This window comes from Mobula birostris, chromosome 25 (genome assembly GCF_030028105.1).
Source record: "Mobula birostris isolate sMobBir1 chromosome 25, sMobBir1.hap1, whole genome shotgun sequence".
Lineage (NCBI taxonomy): Eukaryota > Metazoa > Chordata > Chondrichthyes > Myliobatiformes > Myliobatidae > Mobula > Mobula birostris.
The window spans coordinates 38,392,359-38,410,336 of NC_092394.1; the positions used below are offsets into that span (position 1 = coordinate 38,392,359).

The following is a 17,978-nucleotide window of genomic DNA, read 5'->3' on the forward strand; positions in this document are numbered from 1 at the left end:
TAACTGGCCTAATATTTCCCATCTTTTGCCTCCTTCCCTTTTTGGAGTGGAGTGCAATTTACAATTTTCCATTCTTCCAGAACCATTCAGAATTTAGTGATTCTTGAAAGATTGCTACTAATGCTTCCACAATCTCTTCAGCTACTTCTTTCAAAACCTTGGTGTGTTGTCCATTTGGTCCAGGTGACTTATCTACCTTCAGACCTTTCAGCTTCCCAAGGACCTTCTCCTTAGTAAAACTGTGTGTGTTTTAAATATAACACCTTCAGTCCTATATTTACTACTCTTCTTTTCAATTTTGTCACCACTTCACCTGGTGAACTTCTTATCCCTTTCTAAACTTTTTATCTAATCCTTTACTTTGGAGGCTTCAGTAACCTCTCCTGCACTCTTCATCAACGTTACTTTGTCCATACTTTTCCAAGCTGTTGAACCCAACTACTATTATTTAGTTTAAATCCTATCACTGCCCTGGTTATGCAATTCACCAGCCCCCTGGTCCCAGCATGATTCATACTATGGACCCTGGGCTTTTGGAACAGCCCTTCCTTCCCCAATACTGGTGTTCATGTCCCACAAACTCAAACCCTCTTCTCCCACAACAAGCTCTGAGCTCCTTCATCATCAGATATCCGAACAATGAACCAACCCATGAACACTACTTCACTATTTTACTCTCTTTTTGTGTACTTATTTGTTTGTTATATGTCTTATAGTTTTTTAATGTGTTGCCGCCAAGAAACAACATATTTCACAACATAAGTGATACTAAACCTGATTCAGATTCCTTCTCAGATCTTATTAACCCTGTGCCAATTTGCTCGTGTGTCAGGTAACAATCTAGTGATCATTATCATTTTTTTTGGTTCTATGATTTAATATAATCTCTAGCTGCTCAAATTCCCTCAGCAGAATTTCTTTCCTTGTGCTTCCACATGCCGTTGGTACCTATGTGGACGACAACTGGATCATTCCCCTCCCACTCCAAATTCCTTTGCAGATCACATGAGATTAGATTATGAGAACACTCAGTCCTCTTTTAATTGTCATTTAGAATTGCATACATGCCTTAAGAAATGATACAATGTTTCTCCGGAGGGATATCACAGAAAACAGGACACACCAAAGAACGAACACTGACAGAACCACATAATTATAACATATAGTTACAGCAGTGCAAAGCAATACCATAATTTGATGAAGAACAGACCATGGGCACAGTAAAAAAAAAAATCTCAAAGTCCTGAGTCGATTGACTCCCGAGTCCCCGATAGCAGGCAGCAAAAGGGAGAAACTCCCTGCCATAAACCTCCAGGCACCGTCAACTTGTCGATGCCTTGGAAGCAGCCGACACTGAGTCCATCCATCCAAAAACTTCGAGCTTCCGACCAACCTCTCAGATACAGCCTCCCGAGCGCCTTCGACCTCTCCCCGGCCGCTGAAACATGCAAAGCCGAGGATGTTGGTTACCACACAGTCGCAGCGGCAGCGAAGCGGGCATTTCATAAGTTTTCCAGATGTTCCTCTGTACTCTCACGTCTGCCTCCATCAAATCAGAATTGTGCACGGTCGCCTACTTGACAGATAACAGATATTCATCACCGAAGTGGCCGCGCGTGCTGCCGTCGCACCGCCATCTCCCCCCTCCCGGGAGTGATGTCCTGAACATCAGCACTGTGTAGGCAACACAGTCGATGGGGCTCTTGATCTTTACAACAGATAATTGTCTCTATTCCCCTGACTTTACTATTTCCTATTACAACTACATTTCTCTCCACCCCCCTCCCCTCCCCCTGAATGTCTCCCTGAACCATGGTATTATGCTTCCATTGTTCATCCCTCCTACAGACTCCACTTCCACCCTTACAGGGAGCACCAATCTCAGACCTATTGGGCAGGTTCAAGGGCTGAAGCCCTTCGATCACTACCTCTTCGATCCCTCTACCTGTCTCACTTGCTGCCACTCTCTCTTGTCCCTGACCACAGATCGAATTTGAAGTATTTAATCTAAAGGGTGTGACTACCGCCTGAAACACACTTTCCAGGTAACTCCCCCTCGCTGATGCATCTCAGTGTGTGAGGCTCAGGTTCCAGGTCATCAACTTTGAACCCGAGTTCCTCAAGCAACTAACGCTTGCAGCAGGTGTGCTCACCAGGGACCACAGTGGACTCCACCAGCTCCCACAACGTGCAACTACAACACATCACTTGTTCTTGCTTCTCTACCTTATTTAATTAGTTGTAATGTGGTATTTTTAGGTAACTACTATATAGATAGATAGATAATACTTTATTGATCCCGAGGGAAATTGGGTTTCGTTACAGCTGCACCAACCAAGAATAGGGCATAAATATAGCAATACAAAACCACAAATAATCAAACAACAAAATGCAAACTATGCCAGATGGAAATAAGTCCAGGACCAGCCAATTGGCTCAGTGTGTCTGACCCTCCATGGGAGGAGCTGCAAAGTTCGATGGCCACAGGCAGGCACAACCTCCCGTGACGCCCAGTGTTGTATCTCGGTGGAATATGGCCGGAGTCCAACAGCAAAAAGTTCAATATCCGGTCTACAAACACATTTCTCGATCGTAATATGACCCGGATTGCACCATCCGTTGTTAACCAGAACAGTAAGCACCCAACTCCTTTACAGTTACCGCTCTCAGTGCACTTCCGGTCAGCCGGAACGGTCTGAAAGCCGTCCATGGAAAAGTTTTGATCGGGTATGTCCTCGTGCAACCCCGTTCCAGTAAAACACATAACACTGCACTCGCGAAATGTTCTCTGACTCCTGGCTAGCGCCGTGAACTCATCCATTTTATTACCCAACGAACTCCTCTTCTCCATAAGTCTCTGAATATTAAAAATATTTTAACTTTACCTGCTACTCTTCTGTGTCTCCTTGCCGAAGCCTTAGACTCGTACACTGGCCCACTCACTGTCTGCTTCAAAAATGGCATCTGGGACCTTGGGACCTCGGGTCTTCACTCTAATTCTAACTCTGCCCCACTCACACAATGGCCAATCCCTCAATGATCACTCTGTTCATACCTAGCTTATTTTTATTGGTCCTTGCCAATTGCCCAATAACCCAATTGATCTCATGTTGAGCAGAACATCCTGGCAGGCCCTGCTCACTTACTTAAATCTAGTACTTTCCACCACAAGTAACAGCTCTTTCCATCTCAACTGAGATGAAAGTCTCAACAGGCCCTGCTCGCTCTTTAAATCTAGCTCTACTCACCTGCAATCTCACGACTGTTTGGTCCCTTGGTCCGAGATTGTGATGAGTTCTGGAGACAAGTGGTCCTGGGAAATCCCGTATACATTCTGAATACACTGGACATTTCTGGAACAGCTTCTTCCCTTCCACCATCAGATATCTGAATGGATAATGAACTCATGAACTCTTCCTCAGTATTTTTTTCCTGTGTTTTTGCATGAATTGTTTATTTTTAATATATACTTATTGTAATTTATAGTTTTTATTACTATGTATTGCAATGTTGTACAACAAATTTCATGACATATGCTGGTGATATTAAGCCTCATTCAGATTCTGGAAGACGTCCTTGAAATGAGGACAGGACTGTTTCTGTGAGGACTGCACAGGGATCCTTTCTATAAATATATGCATTTGCAAAAGATTTATCAGTTGTGCTGATTTGCCCATGACCTGCTACGGAGCCAGTCGAGCAGCTATAAACTCTTACTATGGAAATAATACTGGACCTGAGGTGTCTCCTGAATTATCTGGAGTCCATGGTCATTTATGTAAATGACTAGGGCACTATGATGTTGGAGGTGGTCCGGGTTAGTAAGTCAAAAAGCCTTCTCCCATTCCCTCCCACCACCCCGAAGCTAGAGATGTACTCCCAAAGAGGTGGCTGAGTATGCATACCCATGGTCGTGGTTGCCACATGCATATTGCACCTTGTTTGAGACTGGAAGGACCTACATGAAGCATCACAAGATCTGTGAAGCATTGAGGTTCCCAGGGCACCAAAAACCAGGAACAATGACACTGGTATTGCTCAGCACATCAAGCTGCATCTGTGGAGAGAGTAAAGATTTGAATCAAATTTCCATCTACAGTGCTCTGCATTTGATCTTTAATTTGAAGTTGCAAATACCATATACCAGCGAATGAGGAACGAAGAACTAAAGAAAATTGTAAAACTCCATCTAACGATGGGAGAGTTGGACTCCAAGCCAAATTAGAACATCAACTCTTGTCAGCTTATTGGGTTCTTACTCTTCTGTTTGTGAAAAGCCCAATAAGTTTCTAACATGTGCACATTTAGAAACATGCTTGTTATGACTATTAAAACGCAAACAACAGGAATTCTGCAGATGCTGAAAATTCAAGCAACACACATCAAAGTTGCTGGTGAACGCAGCAGGCCAGGCAGCATCTCTAGGAAGAGGTACAGTCGACGTTTCAGACTGAGACCCTTCGACAGGACTGACTGCCTGCTGCGTTCACCAGCAACTTTGATGTGTGTTGCTTGTTATGACTATGATGACCTTACAAATTCCAATATTTATGATACAGAATCACTTTGTAGCCAAGGCCATTAGAAATTCAGGGATGGCATCATTTCTGGAAGAATCCATTTTGCTGGGTTGATGCATTCTAAGTAGAAAATACACTTAAAAATTACCTTTGACTGCAAAGCACTTGGAACCTGAGATAACTTTAGGGTGTTTTATTAACACAACTCTTTTTTTCATTCTCCTTTACACAGTCTATTCAGTAAAGGTACTTGTAACAATAACTCTGTTTCTCTCTCCACAGGCACTGAGTCACTGTGTATTTCCAATTGTCCTTGTTTATAATTTCAGATTTTCAGCATCTACAGTATTTTTGTTGCTTTTGAATTAATCAAGACATCTTCTGATACAGATTTTGCTAGATAATTTAACTTTTTAATCCATTTTGCTAATAGCTGATCTGCCAAATGCTGAATATGCTAAGACTCCCGCAGTTTTTTCTTAATTATTTCAACATTTTTTGTGGTGGGTGGGTATCACATTTTTATTGCAATTGCTATAATTTAGACATGTCTACATTGAACACCAGTGTGATTATTTTGCCACATCTAAGGTATAATAGGTTCAAATCGTCTGTGGTTTCTGAGCTGGCTGCTGTAGTCCTATTGCCCCTCCTAGTTTGGTGCCATTTCCAAATTTAATTACCTTGCCCTGAAAAAGAGAAATTCAATATGAAGTTATCCAGCTTTCCAGTGCAATGTCTTGCAGGATCTCTTTATGATCTGCTGTGCTGGAACTATGTAAAATTATGCATGTTGACTTGGGAAAAAAATAATCGACTGGAGAACTTGCCAAAAGACTGCTCAGTAAGACCCAAATAAATACAGTATATGTGCCTCGATTAGGACCCTTCAACTAAATTGCACTTCTTGGAATACTCTGTTTGCTCGTTCTAAAAGCTGCCAACATTTGACTATTTTTAATTGAACTTCAGCCTAGCTATAACTCTCTTCACTTATGGTTAAACAAGCATCATTGCAAATCATCAGTGGTCAATAAAAAAAAACTTACCAACTGCTGTATATTTCAATTATGAATAAAGGAGATTGAATGCTAATGGTAATGGTGGCGTAGTAGTTAGCAGAACCAATTTAAGATCAGGGTTCAATTCTTGCCGCCGTCTGTAACGTGTTTGTACATTCTTCCTATTTCCCCGTGGGTTTCTTCTGGGTGCTCCAGTTTCCTCCCATATTCCAAAGATGTATGATAAGATTAGTGTGTTGTGTGCATGCTTTGTTGGTTCTGGAAGTGTAGTGACACTCGCTTGCCCATCACAACCCTTGCTGATTTGATTTGACATGAATGATGCATTCTACTCTATATCTTGATAAAGATGTGACAAATAAAAAAGCTAGTCCGATCTTTAATCTGGTAACAAACCTTGGGGTTCCTGTCTTCATCCTAAGAGGAGAGTTGCAGGATGTTGATTATCTACTGAAGGTCCTTAAGATATGGACAAAGTTGAGTTCTCTCAATGGGCTGAGATGCAGATTGGAACCTGTTTTTGGAACATGAGGTCATGTGAACATGTGGCATGGGAGGAACTGGGTGAGGGTTTGATGGAGGAGTTAGTAAATTGTTATCCCTTAGCCAGGTACCACTTCCATTCACTGTACATTAAAACCTGGACTAATAAGCACAAATAAAGAAAAAAAAAACACTGGCTATCTCACACCCAATCTTTCCTCCATACTTAGAATTAAAAGTGATCAAATCTAAGAACTCACTGTTGAGCTGCCAACATAAACTCTGCAGATTAGATCCACTGCATTGTCCATAGATCTGACTATCTTCTCACTTCCTTCTGACGTTGCTCCATTGCTTTAATGCCTGACAATGACCTGACAGAAGTTCCAGGGGGAGTCCTGCACTACAGATCCCATGAAGGGGGAGGAGTTCATTAAGCATTGGTGGTACTTGCCAGTTTGCATTCTCAGGACTGTACCTCGTGTAGCAGAATTTGTGGGATGCTTGCCCAGCTTTTGTGCTCATCGGTTCATTGCAATGAGCTAAAACCCACCTTGAAGAAAGGAAGAATATTCCTGTATGAACCTGCCAGGAAGTTGCAAAGGTTTGTGTACAGGGATAGAAAAGTATGATTGTGGAGGGAAAAAGATGTGAACCAATGGGATTAACAGTGGAAGATATGCAGTTACAGCAGAGAAGATTCAATGATTGAGGAAGGATGTTGGAAAGCAATGGAGATTGGAGTTGTGATGATGCAGTGCTAACTAAAGACTTGGAAAGGTGTGAGGTTATGTCTTACTGAGCAACTATGGTCAGGTCAATGAATTTCTTACAGAATTGCAACTACCAGTAGGTCTTGTATTCAATGGCCATCCTATTCACTTGCTCGATCAGCACTGACCTGCAGCCTGGCTTGGTATTCTTGCCCTTCCCAGTAGTGGGAGAAGCTACCTCCTTCTAGCCACCTCCATGTAAGAGAACTTCCAGAGTGGTGTTCATGAATTTTGATGCAAATCTTCTATTTTTCTTCATACAGCAGGGTAATGCGATTAGTTCCACTCCCCTGCTCTATTCTTCAATCCTCAAAAATTTATTTTATCTTTTGACTCTATGAAAATGAAATTTGTCTTGTTTCCAACACTCATTGCAATGAGATCTAGACCTTGTCATTACCCGCTTAAAAATGTTTGTCCTCATATTCCCCTTGCCCCTCAACTCAACGTTTTAAAGAAAAGCATAAAGATTAGTTTCATTTTGAAGCATCCAGTGAAAAGCATCCTTTGCATCAAAGGCCAACACAGCCCAAAGATGTGCTGGGTACAGCCCACAAAGTGTTGCCATGCCCACAACTTGTTAACCCCAATGTTTTTGGAATGTGAGAGGTAACTGGAGTACCTGGAGGAAATCCATGCAGCCAAAGGGAGAATGTACAGGCTTTTTTTTTTTTTTTTTTTTTTTTTTTACAGACAGTGGTGAGAATTGAACCCTGATCACTCACACTATAATAGCATTACGCTAACCGCTATGTTATTGTGCCCCCCTTTGCCATCACTTTCATTCTGTGGCTCCCTGATCAAATATCTGTTAATGAGAAAGGCACTTTTTTAAAAAAAAACACACACACTTGATATAAACCCATCCCAGTTTTGCCCATATCTAACAAGGTTAGCTGATTTTATCTATACATTGGCAAAGCTCATCTTGCCTTCAGGAGGAGGGGTGTTATTAAACAACAACAACATCGCTTTTCCTCAATGTCTGTGAGATGCCATAAACTCATCTTGTGAGTCATATTAGCATCAAGCCCATCAAAAATCACAAATTTTGTGCCCTTCAGCCCCTCAAGAATCATACAACATGGAAGCAGGTCCATTGGCCCATAATGTCTATACTGACCAAGGTGCCCATTCAAGGTCATCCGATTTGCCTTTGTATGACCTATAACCTTCTAAATCTTTCCTATCTATGCAACTGTCTAATCATTTTTTAAAAGTTGTTATTGTACCTGCCTCAACCTCTTCCATCTGTCAGCTCACTCCACATAGGTACCACCCTCTGTGTTTAAAAAAAAAGTTGCCCCTCAAGTTCCTGGTATCCAATCACAGACTGTGCACACAGTGATATTAATTGAGTAACAAATCCCAAGGTGCAAACAAAGTCAGCATCAAAGTTCAGGCAGAGATCAAAACATCCAGAGAAATCCAAAAACCAGAATCAGGAAACAGGCAGAGTCGATATTCAGACAGAGTACAGATATGCATGCTGGAACGGCTCAGAAAAATTCACTGGCACAATCTAGCAACAAACAGGTCTAAACACAGGACTGAAATACACTGAGCAATAAACAGAGGCAGATGATAGGTGGAGCACAATGAGACACAGGTGACAGCAGTACAGGTAATAATGAGAAACAGGTGAGAGGCGGAGTACTCAGTAATACAGGGGCCGGAGTAGAGCAGGAGCAGGGACAGGAGCACATGGCAATACAAAACCACAGATTGACAGCTAGGGGGAAACACACAAAAAGACAGTTCAACTGGAGGTACTGACACCTTCTCATCTTAACCCCATACCCTCATGTTCTTGATTCCCCAAACCTGGAAAACAAATTGTGCACTCCCCTACCTATGCATGCTATTGTTTTATGCAAACCTATAAGATAATCTCTCAGTGTCTTGCTTCAAGGAAAAGAGTCCTAAACTGGCCAACCTCCCCCTATAACTGTGTCCAGAGTTCCAGTAACACCCTTGCAAGTATTTCTGCGCTCTTTCCAGTTTAATAATGTATTTCCTGTAGCAGAGTGGCCAAAACTGAAGATAATATTCCAAGCCACGCCACAGTCTTGTATAACCACACCATGACCTTCCATATTCAGTACCTGACTGATTATGATCAATTGATGCTTGTTTTTGTTGCAAGTATTATGTTTCTCCAAACCTTTTTTAAGTCATGGATCCCTACCATCAACCAAGGGGTTTGCAGACCGCAGACTGGGACCCACAGCATCTGGCTGAGTCCTTAAAGAAAAAGTCATGATCCCCTTATTGATAACTGGGCCGCCATGTTCACAAATCCACCGTGCCCCAACATAATCTTTCGCACAGTTTATTAGGGTTTTTCATATTTCTCTTCCCACTTCTCTTCCTATTTTACCTGAGATCCACGTCTAAGGGGCTCCAGAGTCCAGAGGAGCTGTGATCTACAGCAGCATCCTTATATCTTCATTAGGTACGCCTGCAATTTGAGCTGGTCTTAAGGCTCAGATTACATCAGTCAAAACTGATGTCAGCAATAATATTGATTTTTTTTTCATGAGAAATAGGAGACATTGGAGGTCTTACATGAATACCTTAAACCTCCTCTGCCCATCCCTCGGAGATTTTTTAACCTCCATCCATCCTTTTAAATATTTACTTGTGCCCTACGCATGACTCGCTTCAAGCTCCCTGTATATAAATGGCCTTTGCCTAATATACTGTATATAGTTCTGATATACTCAAGTTGACTTTGTGAGCTTGAGTTTCAAGGTATTTAAACAAGACTGAAAGAATAAAATGTCCTGGATGTGAGGAGAATGGGAGAGAGCAGATTGTTCACTGCATAGTTTGAATACTCCCATAAGTTAAAATTTACAGCTATGTTTATTTTTGTGAATCTGCAGTTAATCATTACATCCAATTTCACAATTTCTCAGCTCAGAACGTATCATTTAAATTTTTTTTCATTAAAATGTTTGATTTAACAGTCTGGGAGATGATTGGACGATGCAATGAACTGGAGAAGCCTGATATAATGGAATATACAAATTTCTTCCTGAGTTTACCTGTGACAGTCATAATTTCAGAAATATAAACTCCAATGTAAGCTTTTAACCACCTTGTTCGTGCATTGTTTCTCTTGCCTCAAGGCTCTCCACAGAAATCCGTCGATTTTGTTATTTTATGAAAAACCTGGCTGCCCTGCCCTTTGTCCCAAGGTTTGTTTTCCTCACAGGCTAAATTACAGCACTGCGCCACAACACTGTCCAATCAGAATCCTTGATAGAGCCACAGGTGACATCACAAGAGTGAAGCAATAGTCTCCGAATACACAAATTGCATTCACAGTGTCAGATGTCAAATTAGATTGGATCAGAAAGAATGGGGGAGCTGGAGTAAATGCAAGCTTCTACCATGAGAGGGCAATAGGGTCAAGTTCCAGCAATAGGTGTGCCGCAGACTGACGAAGGCCTGGACCTGTTAGAGTGCCCCCAGGTTTAAATTAATGCAATTATAGCAATCAGGTTTATAATCAAAAAGGGTAACACAGACTGGGAGCAGCTTTGAATTTGTGCAGTAGGATTATATTTAAGTAAGAGTTGTTTTGAGTGATAGAATTGCACAGCAAGTAGAGCTGCTACTTCACAGATTTAGCAACCTAGGTTCAATTCAACTCAAGCAGAAAGTGCTGGTCAGGCTGCTTCTGTGAAAAGAGAGAAAGTTATTGTTTCAGTTCTGAGACCCTTCGCCAGAACTGGGAAACGGAAAACAAGTTTTCAGCAGCAGAGAGAGTGGAGCAGGGATGGGTAGAACAAAGGAAATATCCTCTGCCTGGAGTCTGTATGCTCCCCATATGAATACATAACTTTTCCCAAATAGTAAAGATGGTTGGTTGGTTGATTGACCATTGTAAATTGCTTCTGGCATGTCAATGAAAAGTAGTGTGAACACACAGAGTCCTTTGCCCAGGCTAGGGGACCTTAAAACTAGAGAGACACACACACAGAATGCTGGAGGAACTCAACAGGCCAGGCAACATCTATGGAAAAGAGTACAGTCACGGTTTTGGCCCAAAACATTGACTGTACTCTTTTCCATAGATGTTGCCTGGCCTGTTGAGTTCCTCCAGCATTCTGTGTGTGTTGCTCGGGTTTCCAGCATCTGCAGATTTTCCCTTGTTTGTGATTAAAACTAGAGGGCTTAGGTTTAAGGTGAGAGGTGAATGATTTATAAAGAACCGGAGGGGCAACTTCTTCGTGCAGGGGATGGTGTGGATATTTAATGGGTAGCCAGAGAAACTGGTTGAGGCAGGTAAAAATAACGATATTCAAAACACATTTGTGTAAGTACGTAGGAGACGTTTAGAGTAACGTGAGTCAAATGTGAGCAAATAAGGTTAGCCTGGTGGGCACAGTGGCTGGCATAGGCGAGTTGGGGTGTACTGAGTTAGTGTAACTTGGTGTTTGATGGTTTGTGCAGACTCAGTGGGATGAATGACCTGCTTCTGTGCAGCACGACTTGCTTACCAAATGATTATTGAATTAAGATGCTCGCATCCTTGCAAATTGTCATTGTGATTTGGGAGCTAATGCTGTTGTATCTTGTGAATTGGTACAAATGCAAGATAATTTAGAAAGAAGGAAAGAAAACAAGTGATGAAGAAGCTCCTACTTGACACACTCTGTGGCGGCTTTATGGATTTGTGAAAGGGGCAAACAACTAAAAAGAAACTAGATACATGTCTTCATATTACCAAAAAGCGAGACAGATGCTTTTGTAATGCTGACTCTACTTTCCACCTGCATCATTAAGAGCACTGCTTAAAGACACATTGGAGACAAACAATGACCCACAAGGGCAGGCAATAATGTAGGAGTTTTAAACTATAGGAACTAGGAAGTTTGATTCATTGATTCTGTTATGACTATTATTCTATAGATTTATTGAGCATGCCCACAATAAAATGAATCTCAGGATTGTATATGGTGACATATATGTACCTTGATAATAAAATTTACTTTGAACTTTGAAGTTAAATGGGCCATATAAGACCCTATCTGTGTTGCCAGGTGAACATCAAACAATTACAGCTGAGTTGCAAACAAGACAGTCAAAATTGTTGTAGAGCAATACTGACATTTTATTAATAGTGATTAATTGTGTCTAGTTGGGAGCAGTGGGAGGAACTTGTTTATATATGTAAGTACATCTGCTCTGGCTCCTGTGGAGAAACTGCAGCCTTAAGCTGTCGTACATCAGTGAGGACCAGGGAGTGAGTGGGGAGTCACTCGAGCCTGATGATGTTGTGATTGGGGGAGGTGTGGGGCCATTTTGCTTCCCCTCACATCTGGGCTGGAAAAGACCCTTCCCTACGCTCGACGCAATCCAGCCACAGGAGTTAGTCTAACCTGCCTCCTATTGTTCCACCCTATGCCCCCACCCCAACTAGCTGACTCTCGATCTCACTGAAGGTAGCAATTATGGCCACCATTTTACCATATCATTGACTTCAGGCCCAGGCCTGTGATGTCAGTTCATCTGTTTGTCTCTGTCTCTGCTGCTCTCCCTCTCTCTCTCTCTTCCTAATTTGGTACCAGTTTATACAGAGTCAGGATAGAAGGAGGGGAGGGGAGGGAGCCCAGACCAAAATTGTACTGGGAGCCTAGTATTACACAATTTCTCAATTTAAGCAGTGTATAAGCCCCTTGGTATTCACCAGCTGAAGGGTGGTCTGGTTCCCATAGATTGCAGTTTTGAGGGACACTTAGGCGAGCAGCTGGCAACATTCCAAAGCTAAAGGCCTAAATGGTGAAGCAAGGATTCCATTGTCAGATCGGGGATTTTCTACAACACAGCCCAGCCAAAGTATCACTCGTCATTAGTTGACATATTCTGAATAACTTCACTGAATAGGAGAGTATCTTTACCTGTTTATTCAACTATTTCAAGGAGACTTTGACTGCTATTCATTTTCAGTTTTTACCATTTCTTAACTCTGCTTACGTTTGACTTCCGTGAACAGGGTTGGCGAGTTTATAATCACTCTGCCAAGTGAAGTGCACAATTATACTTACATAACAGCACTAGTGGTAGCAAGTAGTGATAAGAAGGAACAAAATTAAATTTTATTTTGCTTTTTACTTCTCCCAACTCATTTCCACTGCAATCTCCACCCCCCCCCCTGCCCCCACCTGGGCTTGATGAACTCAGTCAAGTGCTGAAAGAGAATAAACTCATGCAGATCCAGCCCTATGCATTCTCTTCCTCTTGGTATACAACTTATTCCCTGAGTAGCCTATGGGATGCAATTACTTAAACATCACCCAGGACATGCCCTCTTCACATTGCTACCATCAAGGAGAAGCTACAGGAGCCTGACGACACACAGTCAATGTTTCAGGAACAGCTTCTTTCCCTCCACCATCAGATTTCTGAATGGACAATGAACCCATGAACACGACCTCAGTATCTTTTTTTGCATGACTTAATTAATTATCTATCTAGATGTCTATATATCTATAAATTAATTATATATAAAGCTATTAATTGCAATAAGTATATTATTATTTTATATATTGTTTTACTACTATATTCTAAAGTACTGCTGCCCCAAAACAACAAATTTCATGACATTTGCCAATGATATTAATCCTGATTCTGATTCAGGCCAAAGGATTCAAATAGTAGAAGGGTTCTCAGGGGCATATCTCTTTCTCAAGACACCCAGATGCTGGAATCTGGAGCAACACACAAAGCACCAGAGAAACTCAGCAAGTCAGGTATCATCTTAGGAGGGAAATAGTCAACTTTTCGAGTTGAGACCCATCTGAACTCAAATCCAGGTGAAGTGTCTTGACTTGATTTGTCCAGTGTTCATTTCCCTCCGTAGATGCAGACTGTCCCATTGATGTTCCTAGCACCTTCTCAGTATCTGAAGTGTCCTGGCATATCCAGAAAAGAAAGCTTGTATAACACACAAGATACTATCTTCATACACGATAACAATTAAATTCAAACAAGAGAAAATCTGCAGATGCTGGAAATCCAAGCAACACACACAAAATGTCAGAAGAACTCAGCAGGCCAGGCAGGATCGAAGGAAAAGAGTACAGTCGACGTTTCGGGCCGTAACCCTTCAGCAGGAATGGAGAAAAAAAAGCTGAGGAGTAGATTTAAAAGGTGGCGGGAGGGGAGAAAGAAACACAAGGTGATGGGTGAAACCTGAAAGGGGAGGGATGAAGTAAAGAGCTGGGAAGTAAGTTGGTGATAGAGATAGAAGGCCATGGAAGAAAGAAAAAGGGGGAGGAGCACCAGAGGAAGGTGATGGACAGGCAAGGAGATAAAACAAGAGAGGGAAAAGGGGATGGGAAATGGTGAAGGAGAGGGGGTTTGGAGGGCATTACATACCGGAAGCTCGAGAAATCAATGTTCACGCCATCAGGTTGGAGGCTACCCAAACGGAATATAAGGTGTTGTTCCTCCAACCTAAGTGTGGCCTCATCATAGACATATTGGAATGGGAATGGAAAGTGGATTAAAATGGGCGGCGACTGGGAGATTCCAATTTTTCTGGCAGAATTAAACCCAGTCACATTGCAGTGATTTGTATTGGGGGGCTGGTAGTGTAGAAAAATGTCAAATGTATTGAGATAAAAATCCGGTGAAAGATTTTCAATGTGGAACATTAACTTTGTTTTTCCAAGATGTGGCCTGACCTGTTGAATATTTCCAGTATTTCATGCCATAGTTATGTCACTGAGAGGGTATGGTTGCTTGTAAATGGTTACTAGTATTATTATGAAAGATCCCTGACCCTGACTGACCTGGTGAGGTAATTCAACTTCTTCCACTGTTGCATCATGGATGACCATACCGGCGGCAGGGGAAGGGGAGGGGGGGCTTGCATTCTCCACAACCTTCTAGACAAATACTTTGTCTCACTAATGTAACAGCAGGAAAATTGCCTGCAAACCTGTTCTGTTCAGATACAAGAAAGCCTCTGTGTATCTTTAACCACTCTGTGTTCTTTCAGCTACAAATCTTTTTAGGTCATGAACATAAAACGTTTGAGGGAAAATAAGATTGTAAAATGTCTTTCTGAAGCCTGAACTTTTACTTCTAGGAGGCTGTAGAGACTCATATCGCAAAGTACATATATCACCTTCCTCTTTTTTTTACATACTGATTTACTTTGCATTTGTTTGAAGATAACCAGCAAACCGCTGAAAGACTCAATGAATTATGCTTCCTGTTATCTGGTTTATGTTTCCATCCATCTCTTAGGAAGTACATTTATATGGGATAGCTTTTGCAGTAATTCCATGGAAACACCACAGACAAGCCATGAGCCTTGGGTTTCTAACAGCAAAACATGAAAAGCAGTGAAGAAATTCTCCACATATTTCACACTGACACATTCAAATTCACTCACTCTATCTAGATAATATACTAATAAATTACTGGTGAAATATCTGTTACATTACTCTACTACTATACCATGGAAAGTACAAGGGGTACTTGATGAGGTGAACAGATGGGGCACTTTTGCTGGACTTCAAAGCAAGGGTCTCAATGCCATTCTGATTGCTTTTCTCCATTGTGAGTGGTGATGGGCTTGGGGATGTTGCATGTTCCCAAGGAGGTTTTGAGAAAAACCTTGAAGCGCTTATTTTGTCTATTTAATAAGGTTTAGTCACAATGGAGCTTGGAACCGAGTGTTGGGAGTCTGGTCTTGGGCACGTGAATGACACAGTTGTGCATCCGATTGCAATAAGGACTTCAGTGCCGATGTCAAGGGTGCTGGAAAGGACACAGGATTGCACAGTGAGCAGATGGTACAGTTCCAGTAGGCAGGTTCAAACCTGATCTCTGGTGCCATCTGTGTAGAGTTTGCACATGTTCTCCGGCTTCTCCAATTCCATCCCCTATGTGGGTTGATAGGTTAATTGGCCACTGTAGATCACCCCTTGTGCAGTCATTGTAGATGGTAGAATTGATGGGAATATGGGGTGAATGAGCTAGATGGAAAATTATCTAGGGAAGTGGATTGTCCTGAGAATTGCTGTGGTCTCAATGGGCTAAAAGACCTTTTTCTATACCATAAGCAAATAAGAGAGCCTTGGATGCCTGACCATGCTTTGTCTACCTTGCCAATGAACTTGGAAGATTTTGTTGAGACAACATTATAGATACTTTATCAGTGTCTGTTCCCACGATATATGGATTCACTTTCCAGGACCCTTTATCTCATGTTCTCCATATTTATTGTTTTTTTATTTATTCTCATTACATTCTCCCCTTTGTATTTGTACAGTTGTTGTCTTTTGCACAATGGTTGTCCATCCTCTTGGGTGCAGTCTTTCACTGATTCTATTATGGTTCTTGTATTTACGGAGTATGCCCGCAAGAAGTTGAATCTCAGAGTTGTATATGGCGACATATGAGTACTTTGATAATAAATTTACTTTGAACTTTGCTCTAGTCAGTCAATAACTCAGAAACATACAGAAGAGCAGGGATCACCGTTTAGCAGGTCTGAGGTCTTGATCTTCTTTTCTTCAGACATCCAAAGGTTGTGTTGATACGCTAAAGGCAGAGGCGAATTCTACCATCAATATCTCCCCTTATTGTGCTGGCTCACAAGACATGGAAGTTGCTCATATTTTTCAGGACCTTTACTGGCAGGGTGTAGTGAAATGCTAGAATTGTCCTGACTTATTGTATGGAATGACCACTTCAGAGTTCTCACATTAAATCACCTTGTAATGGTCCTTTCTGGAATTTGTGGATTTGTCTACACTAAGTGATATCCTCAATGATCAAGCAACCTTTGGCTGCCATTTACGTATCCATTGCAGGTAAGTAATATCTTTTCTTGCAAAGTTTGGAGAATGAGCACCACCAGATTTGCTCTACACAAACAGGCAAGAGTCATTTGCAGCCACAAAAACTGTAATGCTGCCACAAAACAACAAGTTTCATGTCATCTAAGTCGGAGACAATAAATCTGACTCTGAAGGAAAGAATTAATAGAAGTCAATATTATTAAAACACTGAAGACATTGTGATGTCGGATGCACTGTTACACTTCACCTGCGTTGTTATTGTTTTACTTTGTTCTACCTCACTGCACTGTGTAATGATTTGATCTGTATGAACAGTATGCAAGACAAGCTTTTCACTGTATCTTGGTACATTTGACAATAATAAACCAGTAATTCAAAATGAGATTGCCCTCTTCTCCCTGTGACAGGAGTTTGCGGATGACGTCCCATGTTTTCTCATTTGACAACAGCCCACTTTACAGCAAGCCCATAGCAAAAGAGGGGTCAGGAAGGAGTCGTATAGAGATACAGCAATGAAATAGGCCCTTCAGCCCAGCAAGTCTCTGCAGACTATCCATCACCTAGTTTTACACTGAAGTTCAAAGATCAAAGTAAATTTCTTATCAAAGTACGTATATGTCACCCATATAGCTACCTTGAGTTTCATTTTCCGGCAAGTATTTACAGGAAAATAAAGAAATACAATAGAATTTATGAAAACGATACATAAACAAAGACTGTAAAACAACCAATATGCAAAAGAAGACAGATTGTGCAATAGATATACATAAATAAGTAAATATTATCAAGAACCTGAGTTGTAGATTCCTTGAAAGTAAGCCCATAGATTGTGGAATCAGTAGAGTGTTGAAGTGAGTGAAGTTATCCACGCTGGTTCAGGATCCTGGTAGTTAATGGGTGATAGCTATTCCCGAAAATGGCAGTTTGTGACCTGAGGCTTCTGTACTTCCTGTCCGATGGCAAAAAGAAGGGAGCATGGCCTGGTCTATAATAATGCAATTTTATGACTGAGTAGCCTGCCCTCCTTTTACCTTTCCTACCACAGAAATGAAGCTTACATTAAGCACTCCAAATATTGACCTGGGAAATAAAAACTGGGGATGTGCTGAAGGAGTTAAATGTTGTGTTCTTCAGTGCCTGGTATTTTGCAGCTGCAATAGGCCCTGGGAGTTGTGTGCCTGTAACAGTGCTGTGGGAGGGCTCTGAATACCAGTGGTATCAAGTTGCATCCCTCACACTTGTCTACCTGAGTTTCAGTCACGTGTCAAACTGGTTTCAGGGTAGAGGTTTACAAAGAGCAGCTTTTATTGACAGAGATCCTTCACTGTGTGGGGGTAGCAGAGAGGAACC

General features: G+C 41.6%; 1 long non-coding RNA gene across 3 annotated transcripts; it reads right to left on the reverse strand.

Moving 5' to 3' along the window:
- Window positions 1–1,011: 1,011 nt before the first annotated feature.
- Window positions 1,012–17,628, reverse strand: LOC140187640 (uncharacterized). Of its 3 annotated transcripts, none has more exons than XR_011883128.1 (4): window positions 17,421–17,628; window positions 3,906–4,057; window positions 3,249–3,387; window positions 1,012–1,573 (listed from the first exon to the last, which is right to left on the reverse strand). It is a non-coding gene; the product is annotated as an uncharacterized lncRNA (long non-coding RNA). The 3 variants fall into 3 exon arrangements; XR_011883129.1 differs by lacking the exon at window positions 17,421–17,628 and adding an exon at window positions 14,191–14,294; XR_011883127.1 differs by lacking the exon at window positions 17,421–17,628 and adding an exon at window positions 9,179–9,366.
- Between the last annotated feature and the right edge of the window lie 350 nt (window positions 17,629–17,978).